The sequence below is a fragment of the Phocoena phocoena genome, chromosome 7, assembly GCF_963924675.1.
Source record: "Phocoena phocoena chromosome 7, mPhoPho1.1, whole genome shotgun sequence".
Classification (NCBI taxonomy): domain Eukaryota; kingdom Metazoa; phylum Chordata; class Mammalia; order Artiodactyla; family Phocoenidae; genus Phocoena; species Phocoena phocoena.
The window spans coordinates 43,890,267-43,911,174 of NC_089225.1; positions in this window are offsets into that span (position 1 = coordinate 43,890,267).

A 20,908-nucleotide genomic window follows, 5' to 3' on the forward strand; every position below is an offset into this window, starting at 1 on the left:
TAATGCATTGATCTATGCGTCTTAAATTCAACATTTATTCAAACTTCATTGTGGGTATGACATCCCTACCCTACCTACTGATTCCCATTCGGGCAACAAATTGAATATTTTGTTAAGTAAATTTGGCTCTTTTATTTTTCAAAGAATTCGATAGAAAAAAATAAAGGTGCTGATAATATCGATAAGAAGAGATACCGTGAATTCAGAAGCCATTAGGTAGAAAGCAGCCCATATTTAGCCTCATGTGGATGCTCGCTGAACTGTAGGTTTACTTATGAAAGAAAAAAGCCAAATTAAAGAGTATGTATTAGAAGCACACCACTGAAGACCATGCAGAGGATAGGTAGAATGGGATTGTGGGTATAAATCTTTTTAACTCTCTGGGAACAGAATCTCCCTCCCCGCCTTTCAAGGAATTATTTTCATTAGCTTTTAGACCCTTAACTTCCATACGTGTTTTCAGGAAAACAGGACTGTCTGTTTTTAAACAAACAACTTAAAATATTTATATTTCACATTGCCAACTCCCACCTCCACAAACAGCAGTAATAACTCCAGTACCAATAATATTATTTCCATCACCCTCCAAACCTGCGCATCCCTATGCCAGGCTTCTCACTTAGAGTAAGCGATTAAAATAATCTTTAATCCACTTCATGATGTCTTTCAGTAGTCTCTTATTTCCCAGTCCTTTTTCCTCCCTTTACCCATTACACAACTGGCTAAAACACTACTTTTGTATGTCAACTATCTTCGGTGATTCCCCATAACCTACAGAATAAATTCCAAATACCTTAACCTGACGTTCAAAGCCTTCCATAACTTTGCCCTGATCTATTGTTATAACTTACTGTGCGTGAGTCTCCTATGAAAACTATGGCTTCTGCCAAACAGGTTTTTCCCTATTTCCAAGCAACCCAGTTTTACCAATTTCTGCTCACTCCCTTACCCTTGTTGCAAATGTCTGCACTCAACCACCACATCTGCTTAGATTAAACGTATCCTGTGCCTTCTTAATTCCCAAGCTCAAGTCCAATCTCTTTCTAAGTATCTTGGCCACAATGCCTGCCTTACATGAATTCCCATAGTCCTAAATACATTACTCATTTAGGATTTGTTATGAACTATATTCAAGTTGTGGCATTTATTTTTTAAGTAAATTGTATTTCTTTTTTTTTTTTTTTTTGAAGTGAGAATGAGCACAATTTCAAGCACACAGTAAGTGTTCAATAAACCCTGGCTTTTTCATTTACTGATTAATTAATCTTGGGTTCATAACTTGACTTATCTAACCCTTAATCTTCTCACTGGTAAAAGAAGAATAATTGCTACCCAGCAACGTTGTTGTTAGAATTAGAGATAATATATCTCAAGGGTCTTTTATAACAGATAATGAATGAGACATTCCCACCCTAAAGCAGGTTATCATCTTTTTGGAGAAATGGATATAAATTTAAAAAGGCAAATTGATAGGGGGAAGAATAGTAGTAAGGAGCTAGATGACTTAATTTTCCTCCAAACTTAGCCTCCCCTTTCCCCTTTGGTAACTGTAAGTTTGTTTTCTACGTCTGTGAGTCTGTTTCTGTTTTGTAAATAATCTGTTTTGTGTTTTAGATGCCACATATAAGGGATATCATATAACATTTGTCTTTCTCTGTTTGACTTACTTCACTTAGTATGATAATCTCTCAATTGGAATTATTTGTTAGCTTATGTTAGCCTTAGCTGACCATGCAGATAACAATAAAAGAAGACTTCATTAAAGAGAACACAGGGAGAAGGGATTTGCTAATTTAATGAGGGAAAGCAGAGCAGCATCTCATGGGCTTCGGGAGTTAGGATGTCATCTCAGCGATGACAAGGAACCTACTAAAGTTGTCCTGCTCTGACATTCTGAATTAGAGCTGACATTAGGGCAACCGGAGGGAGATTCCTCAGGTGTCAGACCAAACCTGACTTCCTTCCCACTCCTCACTTTTCTAATTTGACCCTGACATTGGGAGGGCAGCACCAGATCCAATGGAAAGTAGTATTTCTGGGGCTCCCACCAGATCACTGAGTGTGTTAGATGTCAATCACAGGAATGTGGCTTTTCATCTGCAGGCATTGGGGGTCTACTGAGATGACAACAGTGCTGTAAGAATGACTGTTGGACCCAGAGCCATGATTCAGATGGACTTGAGGTGGGAGAAGGGCATTAATGAGGCTGGGCAAGAGGTGAGGGTATCTGATCTAGTGCAGGGCATTGCGAGTGAAGAGGGATGGACATTTTAGAGATCAAATTCATGTGACTGACTTACAGACTTCCTACTATTTGATGTAACTCTTGTCCTTTATATTACACATGAAATCAGTGAACCTTCCAAAAAGGAATCCAAAATTATCTCCACTCTCAGTATCAACTCATCACAGAGTCTGCTTATCCTCCATCTAATTGCCAAGCCCACTTATCTATCATCATAATAAATGATAATAGTAGTTACTTAGCAACTACTATGCCTGGCATTGTACTAAGCATCTTGTATACAGTAGACCCCCTTATCCATGGCGGATATACTTCAAGACCCCCAGTGGATGCCTGAAACCACGGATAGTACTGACCCCTATATATACTGTGTTTTTTCCTAAACACACATACATATGATAAAGTTTAATTTATAAATTAGGCACAGTAAGAGATTAACAACAACAACTAATAACAAAATAGAACAATTATAACAATATACTGCAGTAAAAGTTATGTGCATGTGGTCTCTCTCTCAAAATATCTTGTACAAATTTAATGCATTTTCTGACTTAACTAAGCACTTATTACACACTGTGGCCATAATTTTTGCAGTTTAAAGTGTGACAATAAAACTAGCACCATGTTTCTTCTTCTCCACAATTTCATGGATAGAAGATTCCTTCTTACCATAGATCCTAACTACCGCAGCATGTGATTTTTTTTTTCTTTCCTTGTTAAGTTGAGAACTTTCACCTTTTCACTTAGAGGAAGGACTTTGCGGCTTCTCCTTGGTGTATCCGAATTGCGTCACTACTCTCGAGTTTGGGGGCCATTATTAAGTAAAAAAAAGGGTTACTTGAACACAAGCACTGTGATACCTCCACAGTTGATCTGATCAGATAACCAAGATGGCTAATAAATGACTAACCGTTGGGATGTGCTGGACAAAGGGATGATTCGCATCCTGGGTGGGACAGAGCAGAACAGAATGAGATTTTATCACACTACCCAGAAGAGCACACACTTTAAAACTGAGGAATGGCTTATTTCTGAAATTTTCCATCTAATGTTTTCAGACTGGGATTGACCGTGGGTAACTGAAACTGTGGAGAGCAAAACTGAGAATAAGGGGGGGATGACTGTACATTTTTTCATTTAATCCTAACTGTGAATGGGCCATTTGTTAAACTAATGTCTCTGAACTCCAGACCCAGCCCTCTAGACCCTGCTTTGCAACGCTGAAACCAGGACTCTGCAAACCACATTTCTGCTTTGCCAGCTGCTTCGTGTTAGGCTCTGCCAACAGGAGCCATGGAGGCAGGCTGCAGGGCCGGGGCAGGGAGAAGGGACCTGCCTCTTCTTGTCTGATTCCTGTTCCAGAGTCTCCCAAGCAGCACCTCCCAGCCCTGGCAGTGGAGTTCATTGCAATGATGAGGGTTGAATCCAGTTTGCTGTTTTTTCAACACTCAGAACCAGGAGGCAGAACCAGCCTTCTCACGCTCACTCAGAGACCCCAGTGCCAGCCCAGCAATGCCCCTCCTCAGAGCTCTGAGTCTTGGCCCTTTGAGAACCCTCCTTAAATTTCTAAATTAATAATCCCAGATCCCTCCTTTTTTTCCTCCCAATCGTAAGGGTGGGAGCTACTTCCTGCAGTTGCTACCTCGGTGATACTGTAGTAACTTTTTACCCTCTCAGATGTCTAGGTAGAAACTTTGTACCCAGTCAACAATTCCTTATAGTGAATTCTTTCTGTTGAAATAACTGGTGTAGTTTCTGTCTCCTGCTGGGACTCCACCTGGTACAGTGAGGTAAATATTCTCCTCCTTTCCTTTCATAAATAAGATAGCTGATGCTTGGTATTAAGAGCCATTAAGTAACTTGCCCAATGTCATGCTGATAATAATTGAATTCAAGTGAGGATTCAGAACCCCCTTTAACTCCAGGGCCCTGGTCATAACTCTCATTTGGGGTCTCATTTTTGCTCACTTTTGCGAGGACTTCTCTCCTTTGTATCCCCCTGTGTCATCACTCAGAAGGCTGCTCTCCCCACCCCCCTCTCCCGCCACCCTGGGATGGCATGAGTGCAGCCTGGTCAGGGGCCAGAGACATGGCCTGTCCAGCTGCTGCTGGTGCCCACACCTGCCATGTCGAGAGTTCAGGACCTGGCATCCCAGGAAGCACTTTGCAGCCCTGCCTGAGAGTTCTCTCTGCTTCACGTGAGCGTGTGCAGTCAGGACAGCCAGGAGCCGGGGGCGGGGGCGGGGGCAGGGGGCACGCCTGGCAGGAGTGAGCAGGTGCTGGCATCTGCTGGGGGCTTCCAAGTGTTTGGCCTGTGTGTTTGAGAAGGAAGCTGAGGCTTTAAATCTTGGTCCTCCATGAATTAAGCCAGCCCAGGGTGATGTGGTTTTGCTTAGCCTCATAGCTGGAAGGCCCTTCTTCAAACCAAACAAGCAGAACAATGCAAAAAGTCCATCCTCCCAGCCACCGTCTCCAGGCCTGGGACTTTCCTGCAGGTCTGACGTGGAGGCCTGTGCTGTGGGTGAGGCTGAGACGGGTGGCATGGGGAAGGAGGTGAGCCCCAGACCTCCTGCTCCCTCCCTGAACCGTCCTTGCCAACTCCTCAGCAGATCCTGGAGGGGAGCGGAAAGATGCTCCGGACCTAACCCGGGCTGCCCTCCGCCTCGAGCCCCTGCTTCCTACCCCACCTGGCTCTAGGTGGGATGACCAGGTTGACACCCGGAAGGTGGCTGGGAGTGGTCTGGGGGCAGGCAGAACCCTCATGTCCCTCACAATGTCCTTGTTCCCATTTCATAGATTGAGAGAGAGAGGCTGGGAGGATCAGTCATCTGCAGACAGCTGAGAATTGTGGGAAGGGCCAGGTTGTTGACTGTGCTCCTGACGTCGATGGACATGATTAACTGAAGAATCCAAAGGTTGCTCACAGTGTTTCAGGCACTGGATGAAGGTGCCTGCTTAATTCAGGTAACTCGCATAGCGGGGCAGCTGGGCAAACAATTCCGTTGTTGACATCGTAGATTTGTCTAATTATTGTGACAATTTCCTAAGAGATAAAAGTAAAGTGTCTTGAGGAAGGGGTAACTTCTTTTCTAATTTTTTTTTTTTTTTTGCGGTACGCAGGCCTCTCACTGTTGTGGCCTCTCCCGTTCCGGAGCACAGGCTCCGGGCGCGCGGGCTCAGCGGCCACGGCTCATGGGCCCAGCCGCTCAGCGGCATGTGGGATCCTCCCGGACCAGGACACAAACCCATGTCCCCTGCATCGACAGGCGGACTCTCAACCACTGCGCCACCTGGGAAGCCCCTTCTCTTCTAATTTCGCATAAAGGTACCACGTGGGTACTATCAGTCTCCTTGGATCACCCCCCTCCTCACACACATGCCCCGCTATTGATTTCTGTTCGCGTCTATTGGTGTCTATATACAGTCGTTGCACAGAGCTCTTTTCTTTCCTCTTGGGGAGGGAAATTGGGGAAGAAGCTGCTGGAGGAGGGAACTGGTGTGTTCTTTATCCTCCTCCTGCTTAGAGGACTCCGAACTCTGGTCATGGGGGTGGTGGGAGGTGTCCAAAGGAGATAAAGGCTGCTCAGGAAGCCTCGGGAGGTGAAGTGTGGTCAGTGAACTGCCTCGGGCCCAGTGACAGCCACTGGGGAAGGAGTCCCTCTCCTCTCTGCCTGGCGCCCGGGACTCTTCTGCCCCCGAGGACTGCGGGCCTCGGGATCGGGTGGCCGTTGTGCCCTTGACAGGAACCCTGCCCACCTCAGGATGGCTGGTGGCAGAGAGGTTGCCTGTAGCTTTGTGAGTGAGGAAGAGGGACCAGGGGGCCCCCGGGATGAGAGATGCTAATTGTCTTTGTGGCCATAACTACACACCTCACAGATTCAGAAGCCAACCCCTGGGCAATATCTGGGAGACCTTTGGGCGATGCTGAGACCCTGCTGTCTTTCAGTCACCAGATTTTCAGGGAGTGTTGGGGAAGTTTATCCAGTGTGGTCAGGGTGGTCTTCTCTAAGGAGGTGACATTTTATCTCAAATGACCCTCGAGGAGGAGTGCACGGGGATAAGGGGCATTTCAGGAGGAAAGAACAAGTTCGAAGGCCTTGAGGCTGGAGCATGCAGGCCGCTCTGTGTGCCAGGACCGTCAGGTGGGCTGGGACCATGGGTTCGGGGAGAGTGATGGAGGTGGGGCAGAGAGCTAGCAGGGGACCAGACCTTGAAGGTCCGAGAGAGCACTTGGGTTTCCCTCTCGATGAGATAGAAAGCGTTAGAGGGTTTTGAGCAGAGGAGTAACGTGAGATTCGATGTATGCAGATAAGGCTTTTAAATCAGCGGCCATTTGAGGTTTGCCGATAGCAACCTTTGGTGGAGACATTTGGGATTTGAACCCAAGCTGAATGAGCCATGCTTTTTATCACCAATGGCTTCTGCCTCTCCACTGCTGAAAAAACTCATTATGCCGCAAGAACCTTTCCCTTCTAGCCTAGTCATAGATGTGACAGCACCTTCCATACCTGCCAAGTCCTTTCTGACCTCCCAGGAATGTATTTCACTGCAATCATCCTTCCCACTTTCTGGAATGCCCACCTGTCTGCATTCTCTAGGGGATGCAAATGTCTCTGGGTTAAGGATCTTATCTCAATTTATTGGGAGATCCTCCAGGTTTCCAGAGATCCAGTCCGATTAAAGCCTGCACATTTATTTAATTAAAAACAAGTCCAAATGCTGAGGCTTGGGAGATTGCCTGCCTGGTAATACAAACCTATAAATCCCTCTTCCTCCTGCTTCCAGGCTGACTGTAAATACCCTGAAAATTCAGCTTCATTGGAAATGTTTTGACCGTTCCGCTTCTGGCTCAATGGGTAGTAATAAATAAAAGTGAACAGTGGTGGGAGAAAAACTGGATTCCATTTATTTTCAAGCTTAACGTGGCTCAGCTCCGAGAGGGTGGCTAAGGACAGCTGGCTTGTTCCTGTCGTGTCTGACTCACTCTTCTCATTCCCCACCCAGGCCCTCAGGGTCTGCATAGCCAGCTCCGGCCTCCGTGATGATTCACCTTCAGCTCCGAAGATGGTGGGGACAGATAAATCACCATCATTTCAGTAGGAAAAGCTGATGGAAAGAAGCTAGTTTTGTGATCTGACTAGGGCAATTATACTTCCCCCCCCAACCCATAGGAAGCGCCGGCATTCACAAAGTCTACCCAGCCTGCAAGGGAGCGGGATATCAGAGGTTGGGGGTATTCTGGGAAACCTGGATGTATGGCTGCCAAAAGTCATATGAGTTTGCAGTCAGGGTCTTGGAGTTGCCTGAACTCTTAAAAGGAGGGCTACCCTACAAGGACTGATATGTTTCCTAGAGCATACATTGCCTTCCTGGTAACAGCAGCTGTAGTGATGCAACAGCAATGACTGCAATGCACCAGATAGCCCCCAGATGCTGAAGTCCAAGGCCTTCGCCTGACAATCCCTGGGAGATCTATTTGTGAAGTCAACTGTGAGACAGGCAGACTTCCCAGAGCTGGTGGCCATGCTGCCTGGATTCCACGTGGGACCAAAGTGACCGGCTGGTCCGCTGAGCGGCCCCAGGGAGGCCTATCTAAGGAGGGGTAGGTGAGGTGTAGCTGTGAGCTCCTTACTCAGCTGTAGCAGACATCTGCCACTCTATGACCATTTTCATCCTCTTTAGTCACAAAAACCAACCCTCCGCTCTACCCCACACTGACCCAGGGCTTTCTTTTCTGACTGTTCAGAGGTCTCTGGGTTACTCAATGATGGCAGTAGCCCATTGCTTTTAGGCTAGCTTTTAAGTGTCCACCCTGCCCACTTAGCAGTGGCGTTCGCAGGGCTCACCACTGTGGCCCTAGGCTGTCTTGATTTCCATCCTGTGGTAACTTAACACACAAACACTCATGGGCGCACACACCTCACTGACCGTATCCACACATACACACTCAGAGGTTCCCCATCAATGGAACAAAACCAAATGTGAGAATCTTTTCTTGAGTGGGGACAGCTAGACCACCATGAAAGGTAGGGTTGTTGCATTAACTTCTTATTGTACTTAGAATTCAGCTCTGTTTAAGTAACATTGTTTTCTTTTTCCTGGGGGTGTTGATGGGAAAGGACCTGGTTCCCTCCATGGCATTAGGGACGTGCCTCCTGCACACCACACTCCAGGGCTTTACCTCTGGAGGTGCACTTCACAGTTAGAAAGAACGCTCCATTCTTGTTAGCTTTCGCTTCTTTCATGCAACAGATGTTCAGCACCTACTATGTGCAAGATCCCCGTGAGGCTTCGGAAGATGTAAAAATGCATAATGCTATTAAGTGAAGTCAGACAGAGAAAGACATATCATATCATATCATGTTGCTTATATGCAGACTCTTAAAAGAAAATGATACAAATGTACTTATTTACAGAACAGAAACACACTCACAGACTTAGAGAACGAATTTATGGTTACGGGGGGGAAGGGTGGGGAGAGGGATAGATTGGGAGTTTGGGTTGACATGTATACACTGCTATATTTAAGATAGATAACCACTTCATCCCAGCTTCCTCCTTCCCCCTCGTGTCCTCAAGTCCATTCTCTATGTCTAGAGTAGCATCGACATATGTACACTACCAAACGTAAGGTAGATAGCTAGTGGGAAGCAGCCGCCTAGCACAGGGAGATCAGCTCGATGCTTCGTGACGACCTAGAGGGGTGGGATAGGGAGGGTGGGAGGGAGGCCCAAGAGGGAGGAGATATGGGGACATGTGTATGCATATGGCTGATTCGCTTTGTTATACAGCAGAAACTAACAAAACATTGTAAAGCAATTATACTCCAGTAAAGATCTATTAAAAAAAAAAAGATAATGAACAAGGACCTACTGTATAGCACAGGGAAACTCTCCTCAATATTCTGTAATAACCTAAATGGAAAAAGAATTTGGAAAAGAACAAGATACATGTATATGTAAACTAAATCACTTTGCTGTACACCTGAAACCAACACAGCATTGTTAATCGACTATGCTCCAATATAAAATAAAAGTTAAAATAAATAAATAAAAACTAAAAATGCATAAGTTCCGGTCTCTGCCCCCTAAGGAAGAAAGCTGAGTTTCTTTGTTAGCAATGTGGAAGGCAATTACATATGTTTATAGTTAACCCCTTAGTAAGTGACTTCACAGACCCAATCTGAATGGAAACCTTTTGGACAATCCGGGGCACTTTCTGTGGGAGTTACCAGTGCCATGGCAGGGCAGGAAACTCTTTTCCATAGTTTGTAAACTTAGTTTGTAAACTTTGTGGCCCTTGGGCAGAAATGATTACAATTAGCTCTTGTTATTAATAATGTCTATTTAAGTGCAGAAGTAGAGCAGCTGGCGGGCTTGGAGCGCCATCCCGGCAGCCCACAGAGGGCTGGGTGCCACAACAGGGCCGTTGTTCTGCCCATCATTGCCTCTGGCTCCCCCTTGGCCTTGGTACTTAATTGCCTGCCAATTGAGTAGGTCTGGACCTGTTTACTAAGCTCCTTGGCAGGGATGTAACCAAATGTCCCCAGGACTCACCAGCCTGTGAGGCCAATTAAATCACATTTTCACTCAAATTTTGCTAGCTGAATGCCAGCCCATAACGCCAGCCCTCCATGCCTCCCCTTTCTCAAAATCTCTTTACTTACTTGGGGAGGGTCCACAGGATGTGTTGAGTGTGCTCAAAAAACAGTTTACAGTTCATGCTTGGTCATGGCTTGTTGGTCACTGGAAACTGCCACTCTGCTGGTACCCTGTGTGCCAACCCCTCTACTGGGGATCCAAGTCTTGGCTTTGGCCCTACCTGTCCCAGGGGACAGCTGCTGGCTGGGGCCTCTGTGAGCTTTCAGTGCCAAGGCCATGCAGACCTCTTCAGTGTCCTTGGGATGCTTTTAGTGGACCTGGGACTCTGTTGCTGCTCAGAGCAGAGTGCCGTGATATTCCCCACGGAAACGCCCTCACCCGGCCTGATTTCCAGTGCCACAAAGCTGCGCCTTGGCCCCTGCACCTCCTGCAAGCGCCCCGGCTCTGTGTCTCCTGTGATCCCTCCTCATGCTGCGACCAGGCCACATTCCTTGCAGAGGTAAGGAAGACGCCCTCACCTGCCCCGTGTCGTTCTCTATATTCTGCATCCCAAAGCCCCTCTGCTTCTGCCTGAGCAACGAAAACTCCCTCTCGTGCCAACAGCTCCTCAGCTTCTGGCTCTGGCCTTGTCCTCCCTCAGGGCTCAAGCCCGGCTAGGCCTCCCTCCCTGTCTTGCGTACCCTTCCGCTTTCCCCCACTTCTCCCTTAGCATCCATCCCTCATTCATTAAACTCTTCCTTGTTCCCTCAGCTGAAAAACAAGATGATGCAGCTCAGCTGTGCAAATAAATACTTGGAAACTATGCGTGGGTCCTGGTCTCATGCGCCTGATCTGCACTTAGGCCCAGTGGGTCCTGCTGAGCCTCTAACAAGCAAAGCACTACACGTCTAACATGCATATTCCTTTCTCTGACATTAGAAAGCAGCTTATAGCTTCTTGGCAGCAAGGTCCTGTGATTCCTTTTCATTAATTTCCCCACAGTTTCCCACGAGGATCAAATGAGACAACGTGGAGAAAGTTATACCTAAATTGCAACTGGCCACGTCATCGTAATATGAGGTTACGCCCCTGCCTACTGTAGATGCTCAATAGATACCATTACAGAATGGCCACTGGCCATGACACTTACTATTTATGTAGTCATTCATTCAGAAAATACATATTAAGCACCTACTGTGTGACAGGCTCTGTTCTAGACACTGGAGATATAAGGGTGAGTAAGAAGAAATATCCTAATGGAGAAAGATGAATGCTAAATACATTTAAGGTGATAAATAAGAAAATATCAGATTATGATAAGTGCTCTCCAGAGAACTGATTTAGGGTGACGTGGAGCTTCTGGTATAGTGGGACACCAGGGAAGGCTTCCATGAGGAGATGGCAGTAAATCGAGATTAGAAAGAAGGATGAACCATCAATGCAGAGATCAGAGGAAAGAGGACTCCAGGCAGAGCAGCAGCAAAGGAAAGTGGGCAGAGGCGAGCTCTGTGGGATCTGGTGATGGAAAGAATCTAGGGTGTCTAGGGAGGGGACAGTGGTGCCAGAAGAGGTCGGTCCTGTCTGCACGAGAGGACCAGATGGCAGATGGCTCTGTAAGGCAGGAGAGACATTCATATTTTGCTTTAGGCATAATGGAAAGAGTTGGAGTTGGAAACAGGGGAGCCACATCATCTGATTATGCTCTAAAAGGATAACTTAGGCTGCTGGGGAAAGAATGGATTTCAGTGGAGCAGGGAGAAGGGGCAGGGTTTGATGTGGGAGGACAGATGGGATCGGACGGTGATTGGGTGACTGAATCAGATCTGGAAAGCCGACAGATTTGGGATCTTTGGAAGTAGAGCTGACATGAGTTGCTGATTATTTAGATCAGCAGCTCATGGAGAGCGAGGAACTGAGGAACATCAGAAGAATTCCTAGACTGGCAAGGGAAGCCCCTCACAGCGTGGAATATGGGTGGACTGGACCTGGGTGATTGTCAACGTATCTAGAGGGCGGCTGATTCTGTAAGAGGAAAAAGGGACACCAGCACACTCTCTCCCTCTCTCATTCTCTCTCTCTCTCTCTGTCTTCTCAGAAGAGAACCTGCTAGAAGAAATCATTTGGTTTCTGAATTTTTTTTTTTTTCTGAAAGCAAACCAAAGCCCCAGTTCCAGAGGCTAGAGAGTCAAATTACTTTAACATAGCCCAAGGCAGGTAGAGTGCGTTAAAGTAGCCAGTGGTTCTGTTTACCTGTTGAAATATCCATGACGGCTGGAGGGAGAGTTCAGGGTTTGGGCTGGGCTTAGGGACTGCTGATAACAGTCTTCGCCTAGGAATTTAATTGTATTACTCAAAGGTAAACCCGTGTGTCTGTTCTCATGAAGGCTGCCAGCCCGGTCTATTCTCCAAGGAACTGAAAACCCAGACCCCAAAGGAACATTTGGCTTTACCTGTGTCCTGGTGTTTGCTGACTTCACAACACAACTCAATGAAAATATGAAAAGCCCCACAAAAGGGTAAATGAAATAAGGGCCCCCTGGACCTCAAGGAATTTACAGATCTCTGAATTTTATCCCTGTACTTATTTTTTAATTAGAGACAATAACTTTTCCTTACAGGTTCTTATTGACAAACAAGAACACTGATGTCCCTAAAGCCCCTGATATGATCATCTTTCCCAGAACTGAAAGTACCCAGTTATCTAGCTAGTCAGGGGAACTTTTTTCTTTCCCAAGGTCCGAGACTTTCTCCTAATCCTGTCTTAGTCACACACAGTTACTCATTACCTGGAAGGGCACTGATAGTTTATTCACGGCCACTGTACATTCTGTGCTGTTTTGTTAAACCAGGAAAAATGCAGGTGGCTGAGTCATAGTTTTCAATTCGTTTTTCCATTTCACCTGGAGCAAAGTTTTTCTATATCCATACCAATTTTATTGCTTTCCATGTTACTCTGATCATATATTTCACAAGATAATTCAGTCTTTTGCTGGAGGATATTAATAACACACATTGTAAGTGGGGAGTAGCATTATCAAAGTACTCTTAAATAGAGGTAAAAAATGGAAATACCACAAGATTTAGTATCTCACCTTCAAGAGATGGGCAGAGAGGGAGGAGGATGAGACAATTAAGAACCTTGATGGGGCTTCCCTGGTGGCACAGTGGTTGAGAGTCCTCCTGCCGATGCAGGGGACACGGGTTCGTGCCCCGGTCCGGGAGGATCCCACATGCCGCGGAGCGGCTGGGCCCGTGAGCCATGGCCGTTGAGGCTGCGCGTCCGGAGCCTGTGCTCCACAACGGGAGAGGCCACAACAGTGAGAGGCCCGCGTATCACACACACACACACAAAAAGAACCTTGACATCATGGCAGAGCTTTGTAACCACTGGAAGAACTCACTATTCTATATGGTTTCCTAATGTAATGTTTATTTAATTCAGCAGATCTTACACACCTCTTATAACCCAGCACCATTATACAGAATAAGTATATTCAGGGGGTCAGTAAATAAAATACTTTGGGTGCTGCTGAAGTGTAAAACACTGTAGATACGAGGGGCCTGTCTTCAAGGAATCTTCATCTCACTGGGTAAAAACGTACACACGAACTACGTCAGTGACAAAACACAGTGGAGCATGAGATGGGCTAAAATGAGAGGTACAGGCAATATGTGCTTGGAAGTAATGACATAGAAACAATGCAACTGGAAATCATCAGATCCCTGACCTCAGCTGCGTGCTCCTTGAAGGACAGACTTATTGGATGAGACAGACTGAGGGACATGGCACTCCAGGCAGTGGGAACAGCGCCTACAAGGGGACCTCACTGGGAAGGATTAGTGTTTGTGCAGGAGAGGGGCCCACCTGGTGAGAAGGTTTGGTGGGGAGGCATTGAAAACAATGTAGACTAACACCAGTCACATCATTTGCTGTGATAAAAACAATATCATTTTAGAGTCAATAATGCCTCAGCTCACACTGAGTCTGCATGCAGTTGTGGAGGAAGTTCAGCACCAGTGATCTTTCTTATCTATATTTGCATAAGTCAGGCTGGAGCTGGAAATGTTGATGATAAATCATCTCATTATAGAAGTGGTAACTCACCTCCCGGGAAGTAGGAAGAATTGGGATGGACTGGTATGATTGAAGTCACTTGAGCAAAGAAGAGGCAGAATCAACAAGAGATAATGAATTTACCTGCCCGGGCTACGCATTCATTTCCTCCACTGAAGAGGTTCGACCTCAAAGGGGTTAACTCTTCGTTTTTGGAATTAAAAATAATCTCAAAGATCAGGAGATTCCTTTGGCTCAGAAGGTTCAGTGGACTTAAAACCAGAACGACAACCCTAGATATTGTTCAATTCTAAATTACCAGGGCCATTAATTTGCTGCGTGTGTGATTTGAATATAATTATAAAGCCCAGTTTCTTCACCTTGAAAACACTTAAGAAAGTGAAAGGTAGGATTCATTCTTTCTCTCTCTCACTGCTCTCTCTCTAACTAGAGTAATACCGTGAGTATAATCCAGCCTATTTTCAAAGCCATGGTTGGCTCTGCCACTCACTACCTGTGTGACTTTGCACAGATACTTAATTTCTACAAACTTCAGTTTCTTCTTTTTAAAGTCTGCATAATAATATCATTTGATAAGGGTATTATAAAGATTACAATGACGTGCAAAGTGTTAGCACAGAGGCTAACACTCAGTAAAATATAGCTATTTTTCTTTTTATTAAACCTGTATAGCTATTTACTGTTTGTAAAGCACTCTCATGAATTTTTCAATAATCTTTTAAGGTAAATACATCTCATCTTTAGAGATGAGAAAACTGAAGGTAAAAAATACTAGGTCCAGGGACATGCAATGGTAGGAGACAGAGTTGGGTACCAGTTGCAATACCGTTTCACTGGTGTTTCCCTAGCTCTAGCTATCTTTTTTAGTGAGACACACAAACTAAAAGAAAGCAAGTCATATCTGTCATATTTGTAGTTTGTATAGTGCACAGTGAACCCTCATACATGAGGTTCCCTTTTGAATCCCATTCGGTAGCTAGCAAGAGCTCTGGGCAACAATTGGAAGGGGGTTCCTTGCCTCAGTGCTGTCCCCTATGGTGGCCACTCCACCATAGGGGAGTGGGATTCAAAAGGGAACCTCATGTATGAGGGTTCACTATGCACTATATGGTTGCTATTTTGGAATCTGGGCCCAATGGACCAGATCTTTTGATTTTTCAAGAGCAACCAGAAATCTAGGTTCTTATAGGAGGTCTCCTGATTTTCAAAGATTTGCAAAAAAATAAAACTTTTAATAAGCATTATAAACGGCCTATAAAATCTGCCTTAGGTCTATTTGGCCCATTCGGCCTCAGTTTCCTACCTCTTGATTTACCCGTATATGTAAAGCCCAGCTGGTGAGATGTGTGGTAAACTGGACAGGTAGTGCTTATAACACTGACTTTGCCTCTTGACATTTGTAGAGCTGGAAGAGTCCTCTCCCTTTATAGATGAGATACTGAAGCACAGAGAGGACAAGGGCCTCATCCACAGTCACACTGTCACTTGCTCAGGACAAGGATGTTGGGCTCCTTATTCTCTGCCCACTGATCCTTTAAGACATCACACAGTATCTTCAGTCTGCACCAAGGTTTGCCTCCGACAAAGGGTCTTGATGAGCTGAAACACTCTGCCAGGTGTGTAAGTGAGTCATAGAGCAAAAGATGCCGTACCCATACTGGTCTCTGGCTGGCTAGGAAATGGTACAAATGGCTTGTGTCCTAATGAAGTGCTCTCATACATCATAGCATTTATTCGACAAGGACACACACTCATCATTTACCCAGAGTGAACTGAAATCCCCAAACAACCCAGTGGAGAAAAATAATCACAAAGCTGAATATTCCTGTTATGTATGAGCAAGTATACATTCTAGACACCTGAGTCAGGCCCCAGGGGAAGAAAGGCTCCTGAGATTCAACTGTAGATTCAGTTGACACAGAAAGATTTTCACCTAGGGCATATTCTAAACGCTTGTGCCTGCTTCCCAATTCTGAAGTGGGAATGGCCCAACCCAGTTAGTAGAAAAAAATGCAGGTATGAAATTAAGCATTCACTCAATATAGCATTTATTCTTCCTGGCCCCTCCTTTTGCAAATACATTTCATGGCACTTAAGGCTTCAACTGCCTGCTTGTGTTATTGATAATGGTTCCAAAACAAATACCAGATCCTGAGTAATTTCTTGCATAAAACCTGGGACTTCCCTGGGTGAGGTAAGAAGGCTGAGACTTTCCAAATTATCCAGGTTATCATAACGTTGCAGGGATAGCCAGAGTTAACTTTTTGATAATTTATAATACCATGACTTCTAGGGTTTTCAAGTCTTAAAGAGCAATTTCATTTCTACTGGGCTATCTGTTCCTCTCAACAGTCTAATGAAATCGGAAGTACAGATTTACTATCCACATTTTAAAGATAAGGAAATGGAGTCCTAGGAAACTGACCCTATGACTCATCTTGATAATGACAGGACCAGGTGTCTCCTGGTCCCCGTAAAAGTTTCTTTCTATGAGAGCAGAAGCAGTGAGGACCTAAGACATCTTTAGCTTTTCTTCCTGAGAAGAGCTGAACCCCATTACAACATAGTACATTATTACATTGCCTTGAACATTATGCAGGCGAAAAGTAGGTATAAACCATCATACTCTTTTGATTCTATCCCCTGACCTAAGTCATGACAATTATTTATAACATGAATTTAAGAAATCAGAAAAGCAAAAAACACCCAAAGTATTGAATTTGCCACAGTTTTTTTTTTGTTTTTTTGTTTTTTTGCGGTACACGGGCCTCTCACTGTTGTGGCCTCTCCCGCTGCGGAGCACAGGCTCCGGACGCGCAGGCTCAGCGGCCATGGCTTGTGGGCCCAGCCGCTCCGCGGCATGTGGGATCCTCACAGACCGGGGCACGAACCCGTGTCCCCTGCATCGGGGAAGCCCTGACACAGTTTTTGAAGGACCTGGGGAACGTTTCTCTCTCTCTCTCCCTCTCTCCCTCTCTCTCTCTCTCTCTCTCTCTCTCTCTCTCTCTCTCTCTGAATCCATATGAAAGACCACATCCTTCCAAACGGGTGACCTTGATAGGTTTTCTTCCCGTGGCCCTTTTTCTATTGTAAGGGGAAAAAAAGGGAGGAGATTTTACTAAGGCTGTATGCTCAGTAAAGAGATGGGAAAGGCATCAACCTTCAGAGAAAGAAGACAAAGATAAATAAACATGTACACAGCCAGCCAAAGGGGAAGGGAAAGAAAAGAGCGAGGAAAAGCCAAGAGAGGGGAGGAATGGGGGAAAAGGGCACTGACTGAGGATGAGACATCCAGTGTGAGGTCACCAAATTAAAATCCAGAATTCAGCTTCCCTTGAGGAAGCCAAAGATTTTCTTCAACATCTTCGAGTGCTTTTCTCAAGGGTGGCCACCCAACATACATAACAACAGAGTTTCGAACTCAAGTTATAGTTTGTTTAGTAATCCAACAATATTCTTTTATACAGCTTTTCATCTTGAATTTATGATATGTCAATTGCATTATTCTTAAATGCGATTTTGTAGCCCAGCCTGTGAAACTCTCTTCCATTGATCATGCAGGTTCTATAAGACAATCTGTCCCAAGTTCTATCAGTTGAATTAAAAGTGAGTCTTAAGAACGCAACCTGTTTGTCAGTTGGAGGCTGTCTGTGAGTACACTGACCCTGCGGGAGTGAGTTGCAGACGTAGGTTATGCATCTTAGAACTTCCTCAAGAAATTGAATGTTTAACCAAATTCACTCATCACTGCACCCCAGTGCCTAGCACAATACTGGCCACTGGGTATTTCTGCGGAAATGTTTGTCAAAAGAAGTCTCACATCCTCAAGTGGACTAACATACCCCTTGTTTAGCATATGTTTTGTATTTTTAACAAATCAGGGAATAAAATAATGATTTTCTGATCACCACATGGCCCACAATAAATGTGTTTTGCCGCCTTAAAAAATATATAAGTAACAAGTCCTTTGTATTAAATTATTTAACTGGTTCCAGACCCTGTGACAGTTACTCATGCAAGGAAAAATCCTTCCTTCACTCCATAAGTCTCTATGAAACTTCCATTATGCGAAACACTACTGCTGGCCTTGGGGACGTTAAATAGGCAGAGGTCCCTGCTCTCAGAGAGCTTAGATCCTAAATAAGAGGAGAGAGACAATAAATGATATTGAAAAATGAACTATAGAGTTCATTAGACACTAAAAAGTGCTAAGTGAATAAAGGAAACAAAGCAGGGAAAGGAGCTAGGAATTGTCAAGGAGGTAGAGTGGACATGAAAGCCCTCATTGAGATGTGACATTTGAGTGAAACCTGAAGGCAGTGAAGGCTCAGCCAATCGGATTTCTGAAGTGGAGCCTCCAAGGCAGAAAGGACAATAGATGCAAAGGGCCTGAGGCAGGAGCATGTCTGATGTAGTCAAGAAGGATGGAGGAGGTCAACCAAGCTGGCAAAAATGACGGGGAAATGGAAGATAATAAAACCCAAGAGGCAATTTTTTTTTTAATATTTGAATTTTATTTTATTTTATTTTTTTATACCGCAGGTTCTTATTAGTTATCAATTTTATACATATTGGTGTCTATTTGTCAGTCCCAATCTCCCAGTTCATCCCACCACCACCTCCACTGTTCATACGTTTGTTCTCTACATTTGTGTCTCTATTTCTGCCCTGCAAACCAGTTCATCTGTACCATTTTTCTAGATTCCACATACATGCGTTAATATACGATATTTGTTTTTCTCTTTCTGACTTACTTCACTTTGTGTGACAGTCTCTAGGTCCTCCACGTCTCTACAAATGACCCAATTTCTTTCCTTTTTATGGCTGAGTAATATTCCATTGTATATATGTACCACATCTTGTTTATCCATTCATCTGTCGATGGACACTTAGGTTGCTTCCATGACCTGGCTATTGTAAATAGTGCTGCAATGAACATTGGGGTGCATGTGTCTTTTGAATTATGGTTTTCTCTGGGTATATGCCCAGTAGTGGGATTGCTGGGTCATATGGTAATTCTATTTTTAGTTTTTTAAGGAACTTCCATACTGTTCTCCATAGTGGCTGTATCAGTTTACAGTCCCACCAACAGTGCAAGAGGGTTCCCTTTTCTCCACACCCTCTCCAGCATTTGTTGTTTGTAGATTTTCTGATGATGCCCATTCTAACTGGTGTGAGGTGATACCTCATTGTAGTTTTGATTTGCATTCCTCTAATAATTAGTGATGTTGAGCAGATTTTTATGTGCCCCTTGGTCATCTGTATTTCTTCTTTGGAGAAATGTCTATTTAGGTCTTCTGCCCATTTTTTTTAAAATTAATTAATTAATTTTATTTTTGGCTGTGTTGGGTCTTCATTGCTGTGTGTGGGCTTTCTCTAGTTGCGGTGAGCAGGGGCTACTCTTCGTTGCAGTGCGCGGGCTTCTCATTGTCGTGGCTTCTCTTGTTGCTGAGCACGGGCTCTAGGCGCACAGGCTTCAGTAGTTGTGGTGCATGGGCTCAGTAGTTGTGGCTTGTGGGCTCTAGAGCTCAGGTTCAGTAGTTGTGGCACATGGGCTTAGTTGCTCCTCAGCATGTGGATCTTCCCAGACCAGGGATCGAACCCATGTCCCCTGCATTGGCAGGTGGATTCTTAACCACTGTGCCAACCGGGAAGCCCTTCTGCCCATTTTTTGATTGGGTTGTTTGTTTTTTAAATATTGAGCTACATGAGCTGTTTATATATTTTGGAGATTAATTCTTTGTCTGTTGATTCGTTTGCAAATATTTTCTCCCATTCTGAGGGTTGTCTTTTCACCTTGTTTACAGTTTCCTCTGCTGTGCAAAAGCTTTTAAGTTTCATTAGGTCCCATTTGTTAATTTTTGTTTTTATTTCCATTACTCTAGGAGGCGGGTCAGAAAAGATCTTGCTGTGATTTATGTCAAAGAGTGTTCTTCCTATGTTTTCCTCTAAGAGTTTTATGGTCCCTGGTCTTCTTTAATTCATTTTGAGTTTATTTTTGTGTATGGTGTTAGGGAGTGTTCTAATTTCATTCATTTACATGTAGCTGTCCAGTTTTCCAGCACCACTTATTGAAGAGGCTGTCTTTTCTCCATTGTATATCCTTGCCTCCTTTGTCATAGATTAGTTGACCATAGGTGCTTGGGCTTATCTCTGGGCTTTCTATCTTGTTCTGTTGATCTATATTTCTGTTTTTGTGCCAGTACCATATTGTCTTGATTACTGTGGCTTTGCAATGTAGTCTGAAGTCAAGGTGTCTGATTCCTCCAGCTCTGTTTTTTTCCCTCAAGACTGGTTTGGCTATTCGGGGTCTTTTGTGTCTCCATACAAATTTTTAAGACTTTTTGTTCTAGTTCTGTAAAAAATGCCAGTGGTAGTTTGATAAGGATTGCATTGAATCTCTGCATTGCTTTGGGTAGTTAGAGTCATTTTCACAATGTTGATTCTTCCAATCCAAGAACATGGTATATCTCTCCATCTGTTTGTGTCATCTTTGACTTCTCCAAGAGGCAATATTTAATATTTGCCTTATATGGGGAGAGGGGAGAGGAGACCATTCCAACCGTCTGATAGTATCCTCCCAACGAGTAGAAATTACTCTGCAGCTTCCCTCATCTCTGTGCAGACCACTCATCCAGTAAAAAACCATCCCTGCTAAATCCTAGAGATGGTCACTCCTTGGCGTGGATATGCTTATTTCTTACCTGTGCACAGCATGCACAGCACATTAGCTGAGAGGGGTAAGCAGAATAGACCAGATTCACTCCATCAACTCTGCTCCATTTCTACTCCCTTTACCCCAGCCTAAGACACCAGCATCTCTCCTCTGGGTTATTGCAGAAGCCTCAATCTCTTGTCCTGCCTCCAGTGTCTGTAGCTCATAGGCATTCCACACACCTAGCCCAGCCACCCCACTGACACCAAGTTCTGAGGGTCCCAAGGGGTCCCTGGGGAAGGTAAGAGAAGTAGGCAGTAGCTGGGGCTCTGGACTCCCATCCCCACTTCAGC